General features: G+C 43.3%; 1 protein-coding gene across 1 annotated transcript in view; it reads right to left on the bottom strand.

Annotated features, from left to right (window-relative positions):
* The window catches only part of FANCM (FA complementation group M), a 258,713-nt gene that overhangs the window by 121,556 nt on the left and 120,089 nt on the right, over nucleotides 1-17,068 (bottom strand). The gene's annotated exons all lie outside the window — the stretch shown is intronic.

The raw sequence follows: 17,068 nt of genomic DNA, 5'->3' as shown, positions 1-17,068 counted from the left end.
AAAAAAAATAAAATAAATTACATATGGAAGACAAAAAAATGAATTTACTTTTTCAGCTCTGATTTTATTACATGTTACCCCAAGAAAACTCCAAACTGGAAACAAAAAGAAGGAAGGTGGGGTAAATAACCCCGGGACTTTTAGGGTGCTTATTGTATAAGGTAAATAGAGTAGATAGACATGTATAATTTATCCATAAAAAAGGTTTTTATTATTACAATTAATACATATGGCACAATGGCACAAAAATGGTTAAAAATCTCTCAATGTCCACATCCAATTCAGGTAAACAATAGAAAGAATACAACTCGACATGTTTCGCTCATTTGGAGCTACCTCAGGAGTTTTGGTATAATTTGTGGTATACTGAAAATAATGAGAGACACGGATAAGATATCACGTTTCCACAATAAATTTTAAAACTTTTTTTTTTTTTAATGTATTGTGGAAACGTTATTTTCTTTTATTTTAATTGCTCACGTTGGTGAAAAATTAACCTAAATTGGAAATCGTGGCATGGGGACACATACCCAACACAAGCTCTTTTATATATGCAACAATCGTCTTCACCTAGCCCTGTAATATACATTTACCTGCTGTACAGAATAACCAGGAAAATAAAAACCATCATTTCATATTTTGGCGTTACATCTTCTGGCATTACCTGCCTGTCCTATGCTTGGACAATAATTCAGCAATGTGATGATGGCTACTCATAGTCCACAGAGCAGACTGCTGGCAGATAGAGAACATGGGCAGGAAACAGGAGTCTTGCCTGCCTTTCTTTGCCCAGCAAAGGAGAAATTTTTTGAATTATGTAAATATCAGAATTTTTTTTTTTTCTCAAAGTAGTTTATAAGAAAAAAGAAAAAAAAAAAAAAAAAAAAAGGAAGCAGAGCAAACAGAACAAACAATACAGGTTCCAGATAATACATTGCTATAGTCGTATTGATAAAAAAAATCACAGTCCACCATTGAAAAATTATATAGTTTACTCTCAAAGCATAACCACTGTACTACAGAATAGAGCCAATATAGCAGTGCATAAACAAGTAGTTATTCATTCATATCCATATTGACAACTGTATTAAATAAGTAGTCTGTCCAAGACCAGGCCTACTGGAGAGAGACCCAGGGGTATCTAACCACGGGACCATAATTTCTTAAGGGTGTCCTCGGTGTTGGAAAAATATACTTTTCCAAGTGCAGGGTATCCCCCATTAGGGTAGTCCACTCTTTCAGTGTAGGAGGGTCAGCTGCCTTCCAATGCCTGAGAATAAGCTTAAGCTTACAGGCCATGGAAGAGGTCTCTGGCAATCGCCCATTTAGGATTATCCTCAATTGGAAGGTCATCCAGAATACCTAGTATACATGGTTTAGGGTCCACCTGGATGTTGACCTGTAATACCCTATTGATGGTATTAAAATTAGTGTTCCAGCCTCCTCCTCCAAAAATTAAAAGTCAGCAGCTACACATACTGTAGCTGCTGATTTTTAATATCAGGACATTTACCTGTTCTGGAACCCACTCCAGCCGATGTTTCCGTCGAGTGGTGCTGCCGCCATTGCCTGTAAGGGAACCCAGCAGTGAACTGGCCCAGCAGCTAGGGAAGCAGTAGGGAGGAGGACGGGGCTTAACTTCTGACGTACTTCGCTGTGGTGAAGTCCAACGGAAGTGGGGACAGGGTACCTGTCAAAAACAGGTACCTGCCCCCCCCACCCCCCCGAACGGTGCCAAATGTGGCACAGGGGAGGCATGGAATCAGATTAGCAGAAGTTCTACTTTTTGGGTGGAACTCTGCCTGTAATAACACCTGTCCAATATAGATGTAACTTCAACAGCATGCATGTTTGTACTTTGGATTTTTGTCCGACGGACTTGTGTACACGTGATCGTAAAGTCCGACAACACACATCTGTTGGCGCAAAATCTGAGAACATGCTAGCCAACATTTGTTGGCGGAAAGTCTGACAAATGTCCGAAGGAGCGTACACATGGTCGGACTTTGCGCCAACGAGCTCACATCCAACATTTCCCATCGGAAAATCTGATCGTGCATACGCGGCATAAGTCTCCATTCAAAACAGCAGATGTGAAGGAATACGTCACTCGCAGAGAACGGCGTTTCGGAAAGGCTAGCACAGGATGGCTTTGTTCCAGCTCTCAGGGAGCCAAAGAGTTACATTTTAAATTTCAATTTCTGCCATTTATTTTCAATTTGTGCCAGGGAGGAGGAAATCAGTTATTATGATAAAAGCATTGATTAACATGTTTTTTGACAGTGGTATCAGTACAGTTTGCGCTCTTCACTAGACATAATTTAATGTTCAGCCATTAGAACAGAAAATAAGGCTATTATGAGCCAAAAACTAGGTTAGGTCTCTTGAACACTGCATTAACACATTATATACATAATACACTAGATTATGGTAGGTGGTGTCAGCTGTTGAATTACATGGAATGAGAAGTAAAAGAGGCATTAAAATCTTATAAGTCATTAAAGCTACAGGCTAGCTTTCCAACCGGCCCCCTCCCCCATTCCCCAATGTCTGTCCCCTTTGAGCCGATATACTATCTCTTTCCTAGAGCCTTCAGGCCACTCCAGCTTTACTCTATCAGCAAGCGCTACTATCCCTCCGATCCACTGCACAGAGCATATTGTTACCCAGCGGTTCCCAGCATATGGCATACTTCCATCAGTTTGACAATCAAGGACGGTTTCCTGCAGGTCTTGAATACAGCTGCATTATACATGCACGGACTCTGGGACAGTCTAGCCAAGTTAGGGTCTGCTAAATATTTCTGGTCTTTGGCTCCATAGGTGCCCAGGGGTGGGTAATCCTAAGCATCCCTTACTCACTGCCCATTGTGGTCTGTACACTTGATTGGGTGCCTATTGGACCTACCCCATAACCAACATTTTTCTAACGGGGTGGGGGGATGCCCCAGCACCTGCTGGGGGCAGTTTAATTTGGGGGGGGGGGGTGCTCTGGGTTATTTAGGGAGTGGCTGTATGTTTGGGGGGGGGGGGGGGGATTGTGCTTCTATTGTTATTTGATGTATACAGAATTAAATCAATTATTTAGCGGTAGTTGTTAGGGTGTTTGTTATCTTGTTTCTTCCTCGTTCTGTGCTTATATGATTTTGGTCACACCCATCTTGCATTGAACAAGAAAGCACCACTTGGTTGTTGGTATTTGGGTAGGACTCCCAGGACCACCACACTTTTTTGGCCTGCGCTCCAGCAAGATCACAGGTTCTTTAAATCTTTGTTTGTGAAGATGGACCACCCCATTACCAACCTAAGCGTGATCTATACTCAATCCAGGAGTACTGCAAGACAAGGACAATGTGGTAATCCACCCCCCCCCCCCAAAGGGTATGTCCTTTACAGCCTGGGCTCATAGGGAGTGAGTTGGGTGACATTCAATCAGGGATGGAACCAGTACTGGGCATAAGACAGTTAAGTATATGGGTGACAGTACTATGAAAGGGGGAGCTGCTTTTATTTAAAATGGCGGACAACTTTGTTTTAATTATTTTTGTTCAGTTTCAGATTACCTTAAAGTGGAGTACAAGGATGCCAAATTTTTCCTTTAATTACGGACACAAAGGATGATATGGGTTCTGTGGCTAGATAAATGAAAGGAAGCCAATTAGCCAGAAAACCGCTTCTGATGTTGAGCATTGCTTGCATTTTTTTGAGTACTTAGGCGCACTATTGATCTTGCTGCTATTGGCAACTTCCTAACATCAATATCGATAAAGAGGGCAAAGGAACAACTCGCCTGTTTATAGGGGGTCATTCCCTGGCTGAAATGCTGTAGAATCTCAGGCCATGGACTCATCAGCACCTCGCTTGTCCAGCCAGCAACACTGTAGAAACAGGAGAGTTGTTTTTTTTTTTTTTTTTTTTTTTTTTTTTAGATCCTTTTATTGGGGAGTGGTTGCAAGCAACAGGATTTCTTTTTTATTTATTTTTTTTTTAAATCAGAAAAAAAGGTTTATTGGAGGTACAAAGCTGATTTATTGCCATACATGACATATATGCACTGATTTTGGCACTATGGGCACTGGTAGGTGGCACTGGCAGGCGGTACTGGTGGGCACAGATGAGGCGACTGTGCCTCTTCGGGACCGATGTCCCTTCAACAGAAGCCGGTGATCGGCTTTTTTTTCTCCTCACGCTGTTAGCATGAGAAGAAAAAAGAAATAATTACCGATCTCCTGTTTACATCACATGATCAGCTGTCATTGGCCGACAGCTGATCACGTGGTAAGGGGCCACGATCGGCCCTTACTCCGATCTGTGATCACCCGAGTCTCATTGACTCTGTGATCACAGCGCGCGTCGGGGGCACGCGGGGAGCGTGCAAAGGGGAGGACGTCTATTGATGGCCTCCCGGCAAAGTAGATCCGCGCTGTAGCCGTCATTTGGCTATAGCGCGGATCTGAAGGGTTAAATAATGAAACTACCTACTGAAACTGGAAGGGAGTTTCATATCCTTACCGCTCCAACAGTAAAAAATCCTCAATGCCATTTAAGGTTGAACAGCTTCTCATCCAACTTTATTGAGAAGCCACGTGTCTTCCTGAGTGACCTGAGACTGAATAGTTTCCTCCCAATGTTGGAATGACCATTAAGATATTTGAATATTGGCATCATATTCCCTCTTAAGCATCTCTTTTCCAAGGAAAATATATTTAATGTTTGTACTTGCTCCTCACAATGGAGGTCCTCCAGCCCATTTATTAGTTCTGTTGCCCTATAAAGAGGTAGAATTATAGTTTGATCCCTTGAGTAAACAAGGTCAAATTTTAAATCAAAAATTTAGGTCAAATAAGTTTCTATTCTTTTTCAAAATATAGGTTACAACTGTGTGGTATTCATTATCAAGTTGCCAAAATGAGAATCACGATTTTTTTTTTTTGCTTAGAATAAAAAGATCACGATTCTCACGATGTAAAATCTTTCACATTATACAAAAAAATGGGCTAACTTTACTGTTTTTTTTTTTTTATTCATTAACCACTTCAATACCAGGCACTTACACACCTTCCTGCCCAGGCCAATTTTCAGCTTTCAGCGCAGTCACAATTTGAATGACAATTGCGCAGTCATGCTACACTGTACCCAAACACATTTTTTATCATTTTGTTCCCACAAATAGAGCTTTATTTTGGTAGTATTTTTATTTTTTGCGCAACAAATAAAAAAAAAGACCGAAAATTTTGAAAAAAAAAATTTCTCTTAAAATTTTTTGTAAACAATTACGTTTTCTTCTTCAATGACGGGCACCAATAAGGCGGCACTAATGAGGTGGCACTGATGGGCATTGATGATGGGCTCTGATAGGCGGCACTGATAGGCAGCACTGATGGGCACTCATAGGCGGCACCGATGGGTACTTATGGGTGGCACTGATGGTCACCGATAGGTGGGCACTGAGGGACACTGATGGGTGGCACTGATTACACTGGTGGGTGGCATTGCTGGGCATCACTTATTTTTTTATTTCTGTAATGGTGCCAGTCTGTGCCCATTTGTGGGCACTGAGTGGCATATATTGGGCATTTTTTTTATATGTGGTTGACCATGGGGTACATACCTGGCCATCCACATGCTGGGGGCTTCTCTGGTGGTCCTGGTGGCTTCCCTGGTGGTCCAGTGTGGGCATCCGAGGGGGGGCTGCGCTGATAAACAATCAGCGCAGACCCCCCCGTCAGGATAGCCACTGATCGGTTCTCCTCTACTCGCATCTGTCAAACGAGTGTGAGGAAAAGCCGATCAATGGCTTTTCCTGTTTAAATCGTGATCAGCCGTGATTGGACATGGATGATCACGTGGTAAAGGGCCTCTGTCGGAGGCTCTTTTCCAATATCGGTGTAGCGGTGTGTCAGACTGACGCCATATATAAAGCCCAGTCAGGATAACTGAACCACCGCCTGGCCGTCATTCTGCTATAGGCTGGGCGGGAAGTGGTTAAAGTAATTTTTTCAAAAAAACTTTGCATTTGAAAGACTGCTGTATAATATTAATATATATAATATATATGTATAATATATATATATACATATACACACACACACACAGTGGGGACGGAAAGTATTCAGACCCCCTTAAATTTTTCACTCTGTTATATTGCAGCCATTTGCTAAAATCATTTAAGTTCATTTTTTTCCTCATTAATGTACACACAGCACCCCATATTGACAGAAAAACACAGGATTGTTGACATTTTTGCAGATTTATTAAAAAAGAAAAACTGAAATATCACATGGTCCTAAGTATTCAGACCCTTTGCTGTGACACTCATATATTTAACTCAGGTGCTGTCCATTTCTTCTGATCATCCTTGAGATGGTTCTACACCTTCATTTGAGTCCAGCTGTGTTTGATTATACTCCTAGAGCTGGCCGTCCGGCCAAACTGAGCTATCGGGGGAGAAGAGCCTTGGTGAGAGAAGTAAAGAAGAACCCAAAGATCACTGTGGCTGAGCTCCAGAGATGCAGTCGGGAGATGGGAGAAAGTTGTAGAAAGTCAACCATCACTGCAGCCCTCCACCAGTCGGGGCTTTATGGCAGAGTGGCCCGATGGAAGCCTCTCCTCAGTGCAAGACACATGAAAGCCCGCATGGAGTTTGCTAGAAAACACCAGAAGACCTCCAAGATGGTGAGAAATAAGATTCTTTGGTTTGATGAGACCAAGATAGAACTTTTTGGCCTTAATTCTAAGCAGTATGTGTGGAGAAAAACAGGCACTGCTCATCACCTGTCCAGTACAATCCCAACAGTGAAGCATGGTGGTGGCAGCATCATGCTGTGGGGGTGTTTTTCAGCTGCAGGGACAGGATGACTGGTTGCAATCGAGGGAAGGATGAATGCGGCCAAGTACAGGGATATCCTGGACAAAAACCTTCTCCAGAGTGCTCAGGACCTCAGACTGGGCCGAAGGTTTACCTTCCAAGACAATGACCCTAAGCACACAGCTAAAATAACGAAGGAGTGGCTTCACAACAACTCCATGACTGTTCTTGAATGGCCCAGACAGAGGCCTGACTTAAACCCAATTGAGCATCTCTGGAGAGACCTAAAAATGGCTGTCCACCAACGTTTACCATCCAACCTGACAGAACTGGAGAGGATCTGCAAGGAGGAATGGCAGAGGATCCCCAAATCCAGGTGTGAAAAACTTGTTGCATCTTTCCAAAAAGACTCATGGCTGTATTAGATCAAAATAAATATATATATATTTTATTATACGAGATTTATATAGCGCCAACAGTTTACGCAGCGCTTTACAATGTATAAGGGGGACAACACAATTACAGTACAGTTCAATACAAAAGGTACAGGAGGGCACTGCTCGTAGAGCTTACATTCTAAAGGGAGGGGGTGGTGGTACAAAAGGTAATAGCTGCAAAGAATGATTTGATGGGGGTGGCTCAGGGACAGTTATGTGGGTGTGGGATAGGCTTCCCTGAATAAATGAGTTTTCAGGGATCTCATAAAGGTGGACAGGGTAGGGGCTGATCGGACTTACTGGGGCAGGGAATTCCAGAGGATGGGAGAGGCTCTGGAGAAGTCCTGAAGGCGAGCATGGGAGGAGGTAACAAGGGAGCTAGAGAGCAGGAGGTCCTGGGAGGAGCGGAGGGGGTGATTTGGGAGATATCTGCAGATGAGGTTGGTGATGTAGATGGGGGCGATGTTGTGGATGGCCTTGTATGTTATGGTTAGCATTTTGAATTTTATACAGTGGGGTAGGGGAAGCCAGTGAAGGGAGTGGCAGAGAGGAGCAGCAGTCACGGATCGATTAGTGAGGTGTATTAGTCTAGCAGCAGCATTCATAATAGACTGAAGGGGGGATAGCCTGCTTAAGGGTAGGCCATTAAGGAGAGAGTTGCAGTAGTCGAGGCGGGAAATAATCAAGGAGTGAATAATAATATAAATATATATATATATATATATATATATATATATATATATATATATATATATATATATATATATATATATATATATATATAAAATGTTTGGGTGTTCTAAGTAATTTTCTAGCAAAAAGAAAATGAATTTAACTTGAAACCAATGAATGTCAGAAAAAGGTTTAGTGTTTAAGTGGTTAAAGTTTTTTCACTTACACAGACTATTCCATTGACAAATTGTTACAATGTTTATACTTAAGTTCAACTGATAAAGAATGTTGTGATTCTTGGCAGACTGCCTGGTTTTTCTCTTCTGTTCTTTTGAGGGCTGTGGCTTTCAGAAGAGCAGAGAGAATTCTTTGCATAGAAAGAATTGTGAAACACTTTAGTCAATATTGCGATTCTTGACGATTAATTGTGCAGCTCTAGAGAATACATAATAATACAGATACCAGTCATCCAGACAAAGACAATCTGCTGAAGTGGTTAAAGTGAGGCCTCAAGGCTGCTTATGCATTTATTCATTCTCAACAGCCCAGGTTTGTAACATTTTACTTTACCAACAAAACACAAACATGTTAAAACGGTATTAAAGTGGTTGTAAACCCATTACAACCACTTTAGATTAAGGCTTACCTGTAGGTGCAAGAAAGATCTCCCAAACCTAAATGGTTTAGGAGATATTTGCAGAAATAGTGGCACTGATGTCTACAGCGCATGCGCACTGAGCATGCCGTTTCTAACGGCGATCATGCTGTTAGTGGCGGCACCAGCGCGCATGCACAGGAGTGATGTCATCGCGGCTCCGGCCAGTCACAGCACTGGAGCCATGATACCCGGAAGTCACTTCAGGATAGACGGCGGCGTTGGAGGCGGTGAACGAGGGCTGATGAGGAGGCTTCGATCTCAGGCAAGTAATTCATAATGAGCTAGTATGCTATGCATACTAGCTCATTATGTCTTTGTCTTGCAGGGTGTATTTTTTTTTCCCCAGAGGCTTTACTTCCTCTTTAAGTCTGCTTTGTGATTTTTACCTACAGGTAAGCCAATAAATAAGGCTTACCAGTAGGTGAAATGAATATTTCCTAAATGTGCACCGTTTAGGAGATATTCACCCTGGATGTAGCCGGTGACGTCACGTTATGCCGGACCTTTACAGCACCATGCCGCAACCGAGGGCGCACGGGAGCGACATCATCGCAGCTCTAGCCACTCACACAGCCGGAGTCCGTGAACCCGGGATGGAAGCCCTCAGCGGGGACAGGGCACCGCTGGAGGGCTTAGTTAAAAAGGCAAGTATTTCATAATGTGCTAGTATGTGATGCATACTAGCACATTATGGTTTGTTTTTGCAAGGGAAAGTTTTTTTTTGTTTTTTGTTTGTTTTTTTTATTGCAGCGGTTTACTACCGATTTAAGAGGGGCAGACAGAACACCGAAGCACATTCATTTTAATTGCCTCAACTCTGTGTACAGTTTAAAATAAATTCAGTCCTCTATGCAGGTTAATTACAGCTTTAAAAAAAAAAAAAAATCCAAACTTTAACAAGAAACTGTTTTTCTACCCAAAGAAAGTAGCCCGATGACCTCTTATTAAGTGCTCAGAACAGCGTGTTCCTAGCAGAGAGGCGGTGTATACAAAGATGGAATCAAAGCTTCTATCTGCTGCAATCAAAAGCAAGCAGGCAAATACTTCATGTCTCAGAGAGCTGGCAAAGAGCCACCCGAAGCCAAGAATCTCTATTATACTTCAGGAGGTAGGAGAGGACTTGGAAACTAGAAACAAAAATCTAAGCATAGGATCCGCCTTGGGGCCAATTCACATTAAAAAGTTTTAGAAATACTGGGTGTAATTACACTTAAAGTATGTGTATTTTTCACAGTAAAGGTACACTATATTACCAAAAGTATTGGGACGCCTGTATATATATATATATATATATATATATATATATATATATATATATATATATATATATATATATATACACACACACACACACACACACACACACACACACACACACACACACACACACACACACACACACACACACAAACTTTAATGGCATCCCAGTCTTAGTCTGTAGGATTCAATATTGAGTTGGCCCACTATAACAGCTCCAACTCTTCTGGGAAGGCTGTCCACAAGGTTTAGGAGTGTGTCTATGGGAATGTTTGACCATTCTTCCAGAAGCACATTTGTGAGGTCAGGCACTGATGTTGGACGAGAAGACCTGGCCCACAGTCTCCGCTCTAATTCATCCCAAAGGTGTTTTATTAGGTTGAGGTCAGGACTCTGTGCAGGCCAGTCAAGTTCCTCCACCCCAAATTCTCTCATCCATGTCTTTATGGACCTTGCTTTGTACATTGGTGCGCAGTCATGTTGGAACAAGAAGGGGCCATCCCCAAACTGTTCCCACAAAGTTGGGAGCATGAAATTGTCCAAAATGTCTTGGTATGGTGACACCTTAAAGTGGAGTTGCACCCACTTTTACAACTCTTCAGCATCCCTCACTAAACTGTGTACTGTAAACGAATTGGATATTTTTTTATTTTTTTTCTCAGCACCTACTGTATATCTGCTGTATTCATTATTCACTTCCTCCTCCCTGGCCGCGGCCCATCGCATCATTTCCTGTTTGCAATGCCTTCTGGGAAGGGGTGGCAACTTCCTCTGAAACTGCCGTTGCTATGGAAACCTGACCTGAAACCTATTACACTGCTTGTGCTGCACTGAGCATGTGCGAGATCTGCAAGGTTGAGATCCAGGAAGAAATACAGTCTGGCTTCAGATGCCCACACTTAAGATGGCCACAGCCTGCTGTAAGTTTATAAAATAACAAACTACTGCTATAAACTAACAAAACGGACCTTAGTTTACAGACTAACTTTACTAGAATACATTAAGCTTGTGTATTATAGGGGTATTTTTATTTAAAAAGTATAATTTCGGCTGGGACACCACTTTAAGCATTCCCTTCACTAGAACTAAGGGGCCAAGCCCAACCCCTGAAAAACAACCTCCACACCATAATCCCCCCTCCACCAAATGATTTGGACCAGTGCACAAATCAAGGTCCATAAATACATGGACGAGCTGGCCTGCACAAAGTCCTGACCTCAACCCGATAGAACCCTACAGACTAATGCAGTGTACACACGGCTGCACTTTTCGACCAAACTTGTCCGACGGATGGGCTTTAGATTTAGGACATGTTTCAAATCTTTCCGATGGACTTGAGTCCTGTCGAAAAATCTGTATGCTAGCCCAACGGATGAAAACCGATGCTAGGGCAGCTATTGGCTACTAGCTATCAACTTCCTTATTTTAGTCCGGTGTACGTCATCACATACGAATCCGACGGACTTTGGTGTGATCGTATGTAGACAAGTCCGATTCGACGGAAGTCCGTTGAAAAGTCTGACGTGATTCAGTCCGTCGAAAGTCCGGTCGTGTGTACACAGCATAAGACTATGACGCCATTAAAGTTCATGTGCGTGTAAAGGCAGGCGTCCCAATACTATTGGCAATATAGTGTATGTATTCTATATGAAACTAAGCCTGTTCCTCAAAAACACGTACAAGGTCGTATGTGCCTGTGTGCATTTTTGTAGCATACAACTTTTTTAAACATTGGGCCCATGTGTAAAGTACAACTTGCATCTAGTGCCTCTTGCGGGACAAATAAGAAGATATAATATAGAAGGTTCAGAGGGTGCTGGTCTTGGCCCCTCTTGGCTTATAGACAGAGCATAGAGTTCCATACAAGGCAGCTATGAGTGCTGCACATGTGGTTGAAGTACAAGGCACAATGGGTTGTTTTAACTGAACAGTCAGCAGGGGGTCCTGGGGCAAAATTAGAATGGGTTTAGCAGCAACAGAGGTTAACCATCTAGTTTGCTTCAGTCCCTGAACATTTGTTTTTTAACCACTTCAGCCCCGGAAGATTTGGCTGCTGAATGACCAGGCCATTTTTTGCGATTCGGCACTGTGTCGCTTTAACTGACAATTGCGCGGTCGTGCGACTCTGCACCCAAACAAAATTGACGTCCTCTTTTCCCCACAAATAGAGCTTTCTTTTGGTGGTATTTGATCGCCTCTGCGGTTTTTATTTTTTGCACTATAAACAAAAAAAGAGCGACAGTTTTGAAAAAAAAACAAAAAAAAAACAATATTTGTACTTTTTGTTATAGTAAATATCCCAATTTTTTTAAAAGACTAATTTTTTTCTCAGTTGAGGCCAACATGTATTCTTCTACATATTTTTGGTAAAAAAAAAAAAAAAAAAAAAAAAAAAAAATCGCAATAAGCGTATATTGATTGGTTTGCACAAAAGTTATAGCGTCTACAAAATAGGGGATAGATTTTTAGCATTATTATTTATCTTATTTTTTTTTTACTAGTAATGGCGGTGATCTGCGATTTTTATCGGGACCGTGACATTGCGGCTGACACATCGGACACATTTTTGGGACCATTGGCATTTATACAGCGATCAATGCTATAAAAATGCACTGATTACTGTAAAAATGTCACTGGCAGTGAAGTGGTTAACACTAGGGGGCGACAGTAGAATGACGGCGGCTGGTCGGCAAGTGGTTAAAGGGCCTAAAAACCATTGGATGCGCGAGTGTAAAAAGACATGGACCAGTAAATGTAAGCTTCACTGCCAAGTGGAAGAATCACGAAGAACAAATGTTTACCGTGCTGCTGAGTGGTACTTGTTCTCTCCCTGTTGTGAAGCTCACTGAACCTGCTCCTTTCAGAGTCTGACCGACCATATGGTCAAAACATCTGAGAAACTGATATCTTACACCTTCAGACCCCTTTCACACCGAGGCACTTTTGTGCTAAATAAAAAAAATGTAAAAAAAAAAAAAAATGCTTCCCATTAAAGTGGAGGGCCACCGAAAAAAAAAATATTAAAAGCCAGCAGCTACAAATACTGCAGCTGCTGACTTTTAATATATGGACACTCACCTGTCCAGGGAGCCCGCGATGTCGGCACCCGAAGCCGATCTGTCTGTTGGCTCTCGGCTGCTGCCACCGCCATCCTTGGTAAGGGAATAAGAAAGTGAAGCCGTGCGGCTTCATTTCCTAGTTCCCTACTGCGCATGCGCGAGTTGCACTGCGCGTCCTCTCTGGTCCCTGCTGTGTTCTGTGTCTCCCAGAATACAGTGGGGGAGGACAGTGTAGGCGCTGGAAGTGGCGTAGGTCACCGCAAGCTCTGCAGTGATCTATGCCAGGAAGTGGGAACAAATACCTGTATTAGACAGGTATCTGCTCCCTCCTCCCCCCTGAAAGGTGCCAAATGTGACACCGGAGGGGGGGAGGAATCCAAAAAGTGGAAGTTCCATTTTTGGGTGGAACTCCACTTTAATATCAATGGATGCTTTCACACCGGGGAGGTGAAAAAAAGTCCTGCAAGCAGCATCTTTAGAGCATATCTGGAGCGCTTAAAAAAAGTGCCTCAAAAAGGCTCCTCTCCATTGAAATGAATGGGAAGCGCGTCAAAAGGCGCCGCAAAATGGTTCTTTTGAATCACGTTACCTAAAAATTTTTTTTTTTTAAATGCACCACTAACGCCGCAAAAGCGTCCAATGTTTTATGGGCAGTTTTCAAGCGCCTCAGTGTGAAAGGGGTCTTAAGGCTCCTACACACTAAGAAAATGGGGCAAATACTTTCCTCTAAAGAATTTTCATACGATTTTCATATAGCGTGTACACAACTTTCGACAGCCAATTCCGAATTTTCGTATGAAAATTCCCGAAGGTACAAACTCCCAATTATGTGCCACTTTGTGTTGGTCTATCACATAAAATCCCAATAAAATACATTTATGTTTTGGGTTGTAACATGACAAAGTGTGGAAAACTTCAAGGGGTACGAATACTTTTTCTAAGCGCTGTAACCGTTGAGCTTTTTGGCCGCGGATTAGCTTTAATTTGGATAAAAGAAAGCTTATCTAAATTACCACTAGCCACTAAACCCTGGAAGAGATGAAAGGTGACCTTATTTACCAAATTGATTAAGAAGCACTGCATACGGTCTTACGTAAACTCCCATTTGTTTCCATTGGATAAAATCTGTTCAGCATTCAAATTGATTCCTCAAATCGGAGCTCATGAATCCTACAACTTCATCTCCAAAGATGTGAGATCAAGTTAGCAGTGCAGGTTAAAGGATTTCATTTTGCAATGTTTTTTTTTTTTTTTTGGACGAGAGATTATTTAGGCTGGGTACGGAGTCGTATAATCCTCCCCCATACCAGCAGCAGGTGGGTAATTCAATCTATCGGGGCCAGTAAACATAACCCAACCACCTGGGTACATTTCCTAATCAGAAGCTGGGTTATGAAGTACACCCGGCACAGCTATGCCTCCAGTAACCGCGTAACTCTGGATTCTCTGCAGGCAGAAGGAAACAATTTTTATAATGAGTAAAGGGGACATGAACTCTTCAAACAGGTCAATATTACAACAAACCCAAATTCTCCGCTAACGCACCCATTAATTACCAGTGAGGCCGGCAAGAATGAATTACAAGGGGATGATCAGAGCACATTTCTCATGTTAGGCTAGTAACTCCGTATTGAGCAGAATTTTTTTTAGTATTATATTATTTATGTAGTGTTAACATGTAAGTACAATGGAACCTTGAATTATGAGCATAATCCGTTCCAGGAGAATGCTTGTAATCCAAATCACTCGCATATCAAAGCGAGTTTCCCCATAGAAGTCAATGGAAACGAAGATAATTTGTTCTGCATTGACTTGACTTCTATTGCATGCAATACCGCATGTGGCCAGAGATGGGGGGGGGGCGCCAGAGAGCCTGGGAAATACCCGGGGACAGGCTCGGCTGAACTCGGAAATACTCGGGGACAGGCTCGGCTGAACTCGGAAATACCCGGGGACAGGCTCGGCTGAACTCGGAAATACTCGGGGACAGGCTCGGCTGAACTCGGAAATACTCTGGGACAGGCTCGGCTGAACTCGGAAATACTCGGGGACAGCCTCGGCTGAACTCGGAAATACTCGGGGACAGCTCGGCTGAACTCGGAAATACTCGGGGACAGGCTCGGCTGAACTCGGAAATACTCGGGGACAGGCTCGGCTGAACTCGGAAATACTCGGGGACAGGCTCGGCTGAACTCGGAAATACTCGGGGACAGGCTCGGCTGAACTCGGAAATACTCGGGGACAGGCTCGGCTGAACTCGGAAATACTCGGGGACAGGCTCGGCTGAACTCAGAAATACTCGGGGACAAGCTCGGATGAACTCGGAAATACTCGGGGACAGGCTCGGCTGAACTCAGAAATACTCGGGGACAAGCTCGGATGAACTCGGAAATACTCGGGGACAAGCTCGGATGAACTCGGAAATACTCGGGGACAAGCTCGGCTGAACTTGGAAATACTCGGGGACAGGCTCGGCTGAACTTGGAAATACTCGGGGACAAGCTCGGCTGAACTTGGAAATACTCGGGGACAAGCTCGGCTGAACTTGGAAATACTCGGGGACAAGCTCGGCTGAACTTGGAAATACTCGGGGACAGGCTCGGCTGAACTTGGAAATACTCGGGGACAAGCTCGGCTGAACTTGGAAATACTCGGGGACAGGCTCGGCTGAACTCGGAAATACTCGGGAACTGAGTATTTGAGTGTTTCCGAGTATTTCCGAGTGTTTCGAGTATTTCCGAACGGCTCAGAACCTTTCCGAGTGTCACCGGTGCCCCCGCACCTCTGGCCAAATGCAGTACTGCACACACCGCTACCACATTTGGCACCTTTCGGTGGGGCAGGCAGGCAGGGGGGAGCGGGTTCTTGCCAAAACCAGGTAAGATTGCTACATCGTTGTGCGGCGATCTAAGAAACTCCCGGCTCCGCCTCCCCCCCACTGCCTTCTGGGAGACACCCAGGTTCAGAAAGCGCAGCGTAACTCGCACATGCGCAGTAGGAAACAGGCTTTGACACCGGAAGGCTTCACTTCCTGTTTTCCTTGGTTAACCCCTTAGTGCCGACTGTACGCACATATGCGGCCTCGGCTTTAAGGGGTTATATAGGGATGATGCCTGCAATTGCAGGGATCATCCTGGTACTGTTTTTTAGAGCGGGTGGTCAGCACTTTAGAGCTAACAACCAATGCGGCTAAAAGCCCCTCGGTTGTTTATCCTAAAGGAGCGGAAGGGGACGCCTGCCTCCCACTCCCGCCGCTCTTCCCGGGCCTCCCGTCCCACGATCCGGCACTTTCGGCAGATAGAGTGAGACTGAACTGAAGCCGGAAACGGCTTTGTTCCAGTCTCCTATGTAAACACACAGAAGCAACGTCACATCGTCACTTCTGGTTTATTCGGCTGCCAATGGCGCCGATTTAAAAAAAAAAAAAAAAAAAAGAACAAAAAAAAAAAAAAAAAAAAAACACATGACAATATTCAGAATCGCTGTTTTTGGCAATCTGAATACTTTGAAGTGCAAAGGAGGGATTTGGGGTCTTTTAGACCCCCGATCCCTTCATAAACAGTACCTGTGCTGCCTATTACTGTCACAAGGGATGTTTACATTCCTTCTGACAGCAATAAAAGTGATCAGAATATTTTTTTTTTAAACTGACAATGTAAAAAAAAAACAAAAAATTATTAATTTTCATGTGACCAGATATGTACTGTGAGTTCTAACATTTTTTTTAAACTGCCCACTAGATGGCACTTTTCCAAAATTTGGAATACCAGGTTATCACTTTCCTTCCACTTCACAATTATGTGCCATTTTGTGTTGGTGTATCATATAAAATCCCAATAAATTACATTCACGTTTTTGGTTGTAACATGACAAAATGTATGTATGTTTTTTCATCAAGAACACAGTTCTGGCACCTCCAGCACTGAATGTATGTAACAGCAAGAGGTCCTGGGGTGTGCGGCAGGGTCTATTAATGCTGGCTGCTGGGGGATCTAATGTTGCGGGGGGTTCTTTTTTTTGTTTGGGGGTCAATGATTGCTGGGAGGGATTTACAGTTGCTGCTAGGAGATCTATTGTTGATGGTGGGGGTCTATAGTTGCTGGAGTTGATCTATTCTTGCTGGGGGGGCTTATACTGTTGTGGGGGATCCATTGTTGCTGAGGAAGTGTATTGTTGTT

This window comes from Aquarana catesbeiana, linkage group LG13 (assembly GCF_042186555.1).
Source record: "Aquarana catesbeiana isolate 2022-GZ linkage group LG13, ASM4218655v1, whole genome shotgun sequence".
NCBI classification, from domain to species: domain Eukaryota; kingdom Metazoa; phylum Chordata; class Amphibia; order Anura; family Ranidae; genus Aquarana; species Aquarana catesbeiana.
The sequence above is the reverse complement of the archived record's forward strand: the minus strand, read 5'-3'. Positions and strand labels throughout refer to the sequence as shown.